Source organism: Monodelphis domestica, chromosome 6 (genome assembly GCF_027887165.1).
Source record: "Monodelphis domestica isolate mMonDom1 chromosome 6, mMonDom1.pri, whole genome shotgun sequence".
Classification (NCBI taxonomy): Eukaryota; Metazoa; Chordata; class Mammalia; order Didelphimorphia; family Didelphidae; genus Monodelphis; species Monodelphis domestica.
Genome location: NC_077232.1, coordinates 146638897 through 146649439, shown reverse-complemented (window position 1 = coordinate 146649439; position 10543 = coordinate 146638897). Strand labels below are relative to the sequence as shown.

Here is a 10543-nt window from a genome sequence, read left to right as displayed (position 1 = left end):
TGTGGTGAATTGAGTTAGACAGATAAGGATACTTAACTAAGATTTCTTATAGGGAGCATCCACTAAAATGGAATGATATAAAAACCACTATGTATTGCTATAAAATTTCATGGAAACTTGAGTAGTTCTCTCTCTATACGAGTTCTATTTATGAGAAAAGTTAGAAGGTGATAAAGCAAACAGTTGATGAAGTTTTAATAAAAGGTTCATAGAATTATGATCTGTGGTGAAACTTCATTCAGACAGATTACTTGCACACTTGGCCTTGTTTCAGTGAAACATTCCAAATGATCTCAGAAAACATCCCCTGTCCTCTATTTCCCTTTAGTATATTATGCAACATTTTCCCCAGTTTTATAAGATAGTTGTGGCTACTCAAAGAAACCTAGTATCTGACTTTGGACATGAAATTTTATTTTTTAACTGCAAAACAATAAATTTCATCTTAATGTACGATGTGTTCCATTAATTATTTAATGAAAGAGATTGGAAGCAAACATATCTGTTGGGATGTTTTGGTTGAAAAATGATTCAAAGTAACTTCTAGCCCTTGTGAAGTTCACTGATTTTTATACACATATTATATACATACTTTAAAACATATGCCTTGTAGCACACTTAGCTGTAAGTAAAAGAAATAAGCAATAAATTCCTACTATGTGTCAGACATTATGCAAGGTGCTTTTAAAATATGTCATTTGAAAATGTTTGGGATTATTATAAAATGTCACAAATCAAATGACTTAAATCAATTTGACCTATCAAATTCAAAATCAAATGATATAGAACACTATTCTTGCATTGATTTCATCCCTTGCATATTGTAATAGTGCAATTAAGCAGCTTAAAATGTATAAGGAACCATTTATTATAGGTTACTTTTTTTCAGTCTACCTCCAGGTTGAAAAGAAATAGTTTCAGTAGCTCCACAACAATATATAGAAATTAGGCCATCCAAAGATCTAGGACACAGGACTTACTAAACACTCTAATTCATATTTTTTGGCATGAGAAGACTCTAGAACTTATTTCCACTGTGTGTGATTTTTTTACCTTCTTAAAATTGGGCATCAAAATAAAACAGGTGGTCTACTGTTAAAGACAACACCTCAACATGATGCTTTCTTTCCCACTGTAACACATTTTTTGGCTAGTATAATGATGTCCCAGAACAACATATGGCATTCACTTTCTGCCTTCAGACTACTATAGTGTCAATTCTAAAGGTGTGAACAAGTCCTTCCTGCTGAGCTTTTCTTAGTCCTGCAGAAAAGGAAGGATGAGTTCGTCATCCTTGCAACCTCTCTCTTACAAACAAGATGCTATTTTCAAGACATTGTAACAAGAATTATCCTTCTAATGAGGGAACAAGATTGCTCCAAAGCCTCAGAGATGATCAGAAATAAAAGTCTTAAGTGTGGACTTGAGCTAAGAGGCAGGTAAAAAACAACCTACCAAAAGTTTCTTTCCATGTTAGAAAGTTGGTCAAATGATAAATGAATTATAAAAATCCTCTGGACATTTTACATAAATTGCATAAAATAGTTTACTTGACCAAAGATGAGGAAAATTTAATTTGATCTACATTTTAACACACAGAAGGGAAATATATATATATATATGTATGTACATATATATATAATGCATATATAATTTAGAGGAAATATAAACATAGTTTTGTCTCATGTTTATATATGTATAGGTAATCTGTATACACACATTCAGAGAGAGTAAGACACAAAGAAAAATGGAGAGGCAGAGAGATAGAAATAGAGACTGAGATAGACTTCTTAACCTAGAGATTCAATGGGATCCTAAACTGGGACAGGGGAAAATAAATCATTAAATGCTCACTGAAATTTAGGAGTCCCTTCAATATTTTAAAACATTATTCTGAAAAGGGATCAAGCTTCATCATACTGCTAACAATATCCATGATAAATAAAATTTAACAATTGTTAACATACATAATATGAGAGGCAGCATGGTGCAAGGAATACAGTCCATTATCCTATAATTCAGTGTGTTTATGTTTCCATTTAGTGATATAAAATCTTTCAATACAAATCATAGAAGTTATGGGGAAAGCGGGGTTAGAGGCACAATGTTTAAAAACTTCACTAAAAACACATGAAAAATCAAAGAACCTAATAAAAATGCTAGTGAGCTTTAATAAGTGTGAAATACTTAAGAAATACACAGATACTACAATAGTAAGTCTCCTTGGCCTCAGCTTACTGCTCTAGAAAAGTCTCCTTTAAGTTGATCATGTCAAAATTTTGGTTTGGGGCAGAGATCTTGGAGGAAAATACTTCTAATTGTGTTGATCAGAACTTCTTCACCTACAGCACCCACTATGCTAGAAAACATTGCATTAAACATGATACTTTACCTAGACAAAGACTTGAAGTTTGCATGCAGATTGAAGAGTTGCATTAGAAGAGTTGCACCGTGTGAGTTATTGTGATAGTGCAGTTTTGTATATACCTGAACAAGTTACTGCATTCAAGACATTACTGAGAAGCAAACTTACATTATCATCAAAATATACCCTAACATATCAACCCTGTTGGAATAAATACGTGGTTTTGAAATACTCATTATAACAGAACTGAATTCAAAACTAAGGCCTGGGTTTAAGTACTGCCTTTGCCACATAAGGGCTATGTGACCCTGGGCAAATTCCTTTACCTCTCAATTCTCTGAAAAATGCCAAGAATACATTTTTCAGAGAAGATGCTCATTTCCTGTTGTAGATTAAGGTTGCCCCTTTAGGCAGTTCCCTGTAGCAATGAATTCACAGTTGCCATTACAATCCTTATAAATAAAATAGATTTTAAATATGCATATGCAAATACACACCTACCAACTAACTTGATAATTTGTAAAAACATGTTTTGTGTAATGATTTCATTTGAACTTCATAAGAACTCTACTGGGGAATAATTAATATTTTTACTCCTGTTTCCTAAGTGATTTGCCAAAGTAAGTAATTGAGTAATGAACTAATTTTATCATCCCCAACTACAATGATCTCTCCTTTCCTCCATTTGCCTTTAATAAGGCAGTATGAAGACATGGGGGGAATAGCATATATGTCAACAGAAAAGCAGATCAAGGAGTTAAAAATGAAATATTTGGAAATTGTTATTATGAGACCATTGCTAATAATAGATTCACTTCATGTGACCATAAAATTTCTGTTTCTTATTCCCCCCCTTCATATAACTTCAAGTAGAGTCTCTAATTATGCAAGCTAGAAAGGATTTTAGTATGAAACCCCTATCTTGTTAGAGTTACTGTGTAGGCAATGGTCCAAGTAAATTGGAGAAGACTATTTTTAAGGTGGGTATGTTGGGATTACTTCTTAGACAAAGGAGATCTTTAAAAGGTTCTACAAAGGCTCTATGTGGGTAGTGATCTGACTTGGTGGAAGGTGTTCACATAGACATTAAATTGCTTATTTTTGAAGTTATTGAAGAAATAAAGTAATACGAATAGTTTGTCATCTTTATAAATGACAAAATATTCTGTTACACTGAAATATATATATATATATATGCATATATATAGTAAGGGACAAAATTACTATAAAAAAATTATCCAGTTCTACACAGATTCTACTATGATGTTTATTTTTATTGTTTTATCCCTAGTATGGTAAGCATAGAACAACTAGGAATTTAATGAGACTGATGACCATGCTTTTTGAATGAATGATTTGAGTTACTTAATAAATCAATACAGAGTTTTTTGTTGCTCTTTATTAGTTTATAAGGATGGGTTGTATTTTTCACATCTTTTTAATTAATTGGTAATAATTTAATTCCCCTTCTCTTATTGCATACCATCTATATCTTAGCCTGTCTTTTAATGAAGCAGAAGAGGTTTCTTATGTTAAATGGAATGCAATGGAAAGAAATGGTGGGGTTGGGGGGAGTAGGTAAGAAGATCTATATACTTTGAGCTCAATATAAATGTCCCAGTAATGAGTCTTAGCTGAAATTACAAGAGCTGGTATATTTCTCCTCTCATTCTGTAATTATTTTAAACTGATGTAATATTATAATTTTCTTAATCACAGTTCAGTTGCAAAGACAGAAAGATATTTCTCACATTGTCTTTTTGATAAGTTGTTATTTTATGGATTAGCTTCTGCTTTATTTGCAGAAATAAAAGATTCAATTAATTGTCCTTACAGAAAGAATAAAGACTGGTACAGCCCCACCTATTATTATAAGGCACAAGCCTGGTTTCTACAGTGAAGGTCAACTTCTTAGTTCAATTGATCTCATTCGCAATGGCAAATGTTCTCTGTGGTTTGATTGAAACTAAGTTTTATAAAAGGACTTCAATATTAAAAGTATAAGTGATAAAATAATATTTCCTAGATGGCTTCTGCTAGCATTATGAATGTGAATAAAAGTTTATCAATTTCCTTTTTTTTTTTTCAGCTCAATATTAAGGAGCCAAGAAGAGGCCCTGAATGTAAGCAAAGATAAAAGTAATGATGGAAGGATGAAGACTTCAAAAACATTTCACCAAGATAATGCCAATATAAGCAGATACATGCTAACCATGAAACTGAAGAGTTGGGAGGAAGTCAAATTTCTAGTCCAAACTAGTAAAAAGTATCAGCCATATATCCATGACAGAAAATATCCAGATAAAAAGCAAAGCCTCATTTTGAGGGCCACAAATGCTGAAAAACTGGCTTAAACATGAATGTATAATGGTAGATGTACATAAGCATATGTAGACATGTATATATGTATATGTTTATGTGTATGAGCATTTGTGTATGAGTTATTTAAATGAATGGTTAGAACAAAAATATGCCTATAATTGAATTAGAGAATTGGTATGCATTACAATATAACCATATTCTTAACTTCTTAAGTTTCTCCTAAAAACAAAATTACTAAATTTTTTGTTTTACTTTGTTTTATTATATAATTCATATATTTTGTTTGTGGAGATGCATGTAAGGTAAGAGAAGAGACATTCTCCATGGAGGAGAGAACAGTCTCTGACAGAGACTAGCTGAAAAGAGAGTGGGGGTGGAGCAAGAAGAAAAAAACTGAGAATTCCAGGAGAAAATCAGAAGCTTGAAGATCCAACTGGCAACTTCACTTCCAGCTGGGAGCCAGAGGAGGGAGGGAGGTTCCCTAGTCTTAGAAGAAGCCTATATTTTTGGAGATCTACTGTCATTTCTGAACCCCTGAATACCTCCAATAGGACACTCAGTAACAGCAGTCTAAAGACCTCAATGGGATTGTGGATTGGGACTTTTGAAGAGAGCCATCCACAGATCCCTTTCAAGGATTTCTCTCTTTGTTTCACTCTCCCTTACCTGTCCCTGGACTCCTATATTCAAGATTTAGTTAGCTTGAGAGTAGGGACTAAAAGGCAGCTGGCAAGAAAGAGATGTCAAGACTGAGAAGCCTCGAACTCCCAGATTTTGGAGGGCAAACCTGCTAGAGAGGACAATTTGTAGGGCTTCCCTGTTTACCCACTTTCCTACCTGATATCCTTGCCACACCTTCCCTGCTTGAACCCCAATAAATTACCTGATATTTACGATTTAGGTCTCAGTCAGTCTCTAAACAACATAGTTAAGGGGATTGAAGATTTGGGGAGTGTCACACCTCTCCTGAAAAGGTGGTTGACTTCTAAATCCCAGTGATTCAAGATTGCCTGACTCAAGGATCTTACATCTTTCCTTGGCAATTGTGTAGTCCTAAGACCCTGAAAGGAACTGACAGTTAATGGCCCTGGGGGAAGCAGAGTCATAAGAAATCATCTTGCCTCTCAAAGATAGATTGGATCTCAGAAGCCCTGAGCTCCTCTGAGGGAGGCATCTTGTCATTTCACTGAGGCATTCCCTCTCGACTCTCCTGTCCTCCAACTCCCACAAAACATTCTCTGGGGAGACATATTCCCCTTTCAAGGAGATAGGACTTGGCTTATCTCCCCCAAGAAGGAAGGGAGTAGAAGAATGATCCCTTCACTCTCTCAACCCCATTCCCCCTTTTCCCCCTTCATTACCATTTCTTTTCCAATCCCTCCATTACAAGCACCATCTATGTTTATAACATCACATATTTTTGTAGTTTTAAAAGAATTAACATTTTATTCAAAAGCAAACAGTAAAATTATGTGATTGCCTAATTGTTCTGTACTTCCCAAATTTTTGAAGTTATAACTAAGCAGTAGTTGACCTGTATTTGTCATATATTAAGGTAAATCCTTGTTAAATTTCTAGATGGTGCTGTGGTACTGATATTCAATAATTACCATGAAGAGAAATTTTCAATTAAAAAAAATCTTCCTATTTAAGGCCCTTCTAATTTCTAAGAAAAAAATTAGTTAAGTCTATGTTCAATTAATAATTATTAAAATGAACATATTTGTTTGGTCCAAATTTATGGTGCCAAAGATTACTATTTTATTGTAGTAAATATATGGTTTATATTATATTTGGGGTATCATACAATACATATGTCCAATACTTGACTATTTACTAAATGTTTAATGTACTGTTGCTGTTTTAAATAATTATAAAAGTTTATAATGATAATGATATTTATATTTTATTATAATTTTATTATAATTTATATTATATTATAATAATAATTATAAATAATAATATTTTTGTTTTAGGATATATTCCTATAAAAATGGGAGGGATCTCAGAAGCCATCTGGTCCAACCCCTATCCATGAATCACATCTCTAACAATTCCAAATGTTTATCCAGTCTCTGTTGAAAGATATTGAATGTTAGGACTCTCATTTTTCTTCAAAGAGGACCACTACATTTTTGGGAACTCCTTTAGTTATGAAGTTGTTTATATTTAGCTGAATTCCGATTTCCTGAGATTTTTACCCTTTGTTCCTGGAAGCAATCAATTAATCAATACTGATCTGTGTTGGTGAAGGCATGGCATGGATGCCACAGTGTGCCAGAGAAGGCTGCTCCATTCCCCCTCTCCACAACACCCAAGGACATTTTTCACATGGCCCACCCCTTTGCCCAACAGAAAAATATGAGTGCTTCCTCCCTTCACTATATGAGGTAATGCAGTCAGCTTGAAGGTGAAGTTTGGGCACACGATCTCTCAAAAATTCACCAACACTGCCCTTGATGAACATTTTTAGTTTTTTCAACCAATTTGATGTTGCTTATTTTAGGTAGAATAACAAATAACATGGATCTTTTCTTTACAAAGTTGAAATTTAGAGTAATCTTATACAATGTATATTCCTCTAGCATCATAAAAACATCTGATTTTTGTATTTAGCTAATAAGGATAGTTCGTGCTTCCTCTTGTCTTAGTGGCTCCCCTCTAAGTTGGTTTCCTCTGCTCTTCCTTCTGTGTCATGTCAGAGTATCAGAATGGCTCCATTCTATCACAACATCTGACTTTTCTTCCATAAACTGCAATTTGACTTTAAAATTGGATTTTGGTGTTTTGACTCTCCTGTTGCCACTTTATGATACTTGCTAGGCCTAAAATGATCTGATATTATAGTCAGATCTTCATAAACAATGCATTCCCTCATGCTCAGTCCCAATCTTATGATAGTACATCACTGGAGAAATACAATCAATTTTTGTCATTAAAAACAACTGTTATCTTCCATCTTAGAATCAATACTATGTATTGGTTCTAAGGCAGACGAGTGATAAGGGCTAGGCAATGAGGGTTAAGTGACTTGCCCAGGGTCACACAGCTAGGAAGTCTCTGAGGTGATATTTGAATCCAGGACTCCTCTCTCTGGGCTTGGTTCTCAATCCACTGAGTCACCCAGCTGTACAATTTTAATATCATTTTGAAAACCATAGAATTCATTAAAATGAATATACACATACTCCCAAATTTTAAAAATGGCTACCTCACTTGTAGTCATTCAGTCAAGATTCTAACATCAAAGATTCTTCCTCCACTCTTGTGCAGAGGTAGAGAATTATTTTCTGAACTAACATTTGGTCACTGACTGGCACCCAATAATCACTTGTCCTCTAAACAATCACCTTTCTCACCATATAATGAGAGCTAAACTTTCAATATGAAGTCTTCAACCAAATAGACTAATTATTTGAGAGAGAAAACTTGGAGATTTTTGAGGGAAATATCCTTTAGAATCTATGTAAAGTACAAATAACTAAAGGAGCTGATCTTAATTGCTGACTAAAATGTATATTTCACTAGCATAAGAAATTAAGATATATATTATATTATCAATGAGGTTTAGTTATGTTATTGTTTTAAAACGGGTTTCAAGATTTTAATTTAGCAGCTTATCATTATATATATATATATATATATATATATATATATATATATATATATATATATATATATATATATATATATATATATATATATATATATATATTTGGGATCCCCAATCCTACTTTTCTGATTGCATTCTAAGATCATAGAGGAAACTAGAGTTTATCTAAGTATTTTAATATGCATATATAACTCCAACTAAAATATATGAAGATTATATTTGTGATATGTTAGTAATTTGTATTCTTGGATTTCTTAACATGTAGGATTCATATTAACTAAAACACATTTCTTCTGATATCTTCATGCTATTTATACATGTCACTTCTATCTCTTCCTTGCCCATAGATTACTCATTTGATCATTACCCCAATTCTATGTGTTTATTGGCCTATCTATTTATTTATTTATATATGGACCTATTCATTCATTCATCTGTTTTCTTATTAATATACTTATTTGTTTACTTATTTATTAAGTTCTCTCTTTTATGTCTCTATTTTTTCTCTCTTTGCTTACTTGGTTACTTTCCCAAAAATATGCTAGGTTGAAATTTTCATTAACTAAATATTCTATTCTATTGCTTACTTTTTGATATGCTTTTGATTTGGTGACTAGGTTCATCCTCTGATTGCTAGTCTTGGTTACTACTAGATTAATAACCCATAGATGACCTAGGAACTTTTCCTATTAGTACTTAGTGGATCTTGCTGAGATATCACTTCAAAGTCCCATTCTGTCCTCAGTGAAATAAATTCTCTGTTAAATATATTGAGGCTTGGCAGCAGCTAGGTAGATCAAGGTTGAGAGCCAGGCCTTGAGATAGGAGGTCCTAGGTTCAAGTCTCCCTCAGACTCCACATGACTATGGAGACAGATGTTTTTATTGAGACACTTGTGAATCTGGGAGCTGAGGTATAGTGTTCTAGTTGCAACATTTTCCATACCCAGGATCATGCAGCAGCTGCCATTGCCAAAGCTGGCATTCTTGTGTATGTTTGGAAGGGGGAGACAAATGAGGAATATCTCTGTTGCATGGAGTAAACCCTCTATTTCAAGGATGGGCAATAACTCAATATGATCCTCAATGATGGTGGGTACCTCACCAACCTCATTCATACAAAATACCCTGAGTTCCTAAAGGGCATCAAAAGCATCTCAGTAGAGACAGTTACAAGCATCCACCATCTATACAAGATGAAAGCCAATAGAATTCTGAAAGTGTCTGCCATCAATGTGAATGAGTGTTACCAAAAAGAAATTTGACAGTCTGTTTAGTTGTTGTGAGTCCCTCATCAAGGGCATCAAATGAGCCACAAATGTGATAATTGCAGGCAAGGTGGCTGTGGTGTCCGGTCATGGTGATGATGTGGGCAAAGGCTAAGTCTTCATCACAAAGTTAGATCCCATCCATGCTTTGTAAGCCTATATGGAGGATTATGAGGTGACCACCATGGATTAGACCTGCAAAAAGGAAAACATCTTTGTTACCACCACTGAATATATACACATCATCTTGATCAAGCACTTTAGATGGATGAAAGACAATATCATAGTGTGTAATATTGAATACTTTTATGTGGAAATAGTTGTAAAGTAGATGAATCAAAATGCTGTGGAGAAGGTGACTATAAAGCCTCAGGGGGACCTCTAAATGCTGAAGAATGGACCGTGGATTATCTTGTTGGCATAGAGATGGCTAGTCAACCTGGGCTGTGTTATGGTCCATCTCAGCTTTGTCACAAGTAATTCCTTCAGCAACCAGATGCTGGCACAGATTGAGATCTGGACTGCCCAAAAGTATCTTGTGGGGTTGCACTTCCTCCCCAAAAAGCTGAATGAAACTGTGGCTGAAGCCCACCTTAGAAAACATAATGTTAAGCTGTCAAAACTAACAGAAAAAAAAATGCCAATACTTGGGCCTCCCTGTATAGGGCCCCTTCAAAGTGTAATAGGGTGGTGATGGAGATGGGATAGGATGGATTAGATAGGGCCAGTAACAAGATGTTATACTGTGGGTTGAACACCAACAGTTAACTCAAACCAGGGAAGAACCTAATCTGAGATCAACACATAGACCATTCAGTAACTGGGAAAATATTTACTTTAATAGGAGAAGGTTAAAGGGAATCAGGATAACCCTAATTCTAAGCCAACTGACTAAAATTCCCCCATATCTAAATGTCTCTGTGAGGAGAGTCTTCATAGAGATGTTGGATTACTCTAATTTTTCATCACTCAATTA

At 34.3% G+C, this 10543-nt stretch overlaps 1 pseudogene; it reads left to right on the top strand.

The window, feature by feature from the left end:
• Positions 1-2078: 2078 nt before the first annotated feature.
• Positions 2079-10250, top strand: LOC100015386 (adenosylhomocysteinase-like; annotated as a pseudogene).
• Positions 10251-10543: the final 293 nt, after the last annotated feature.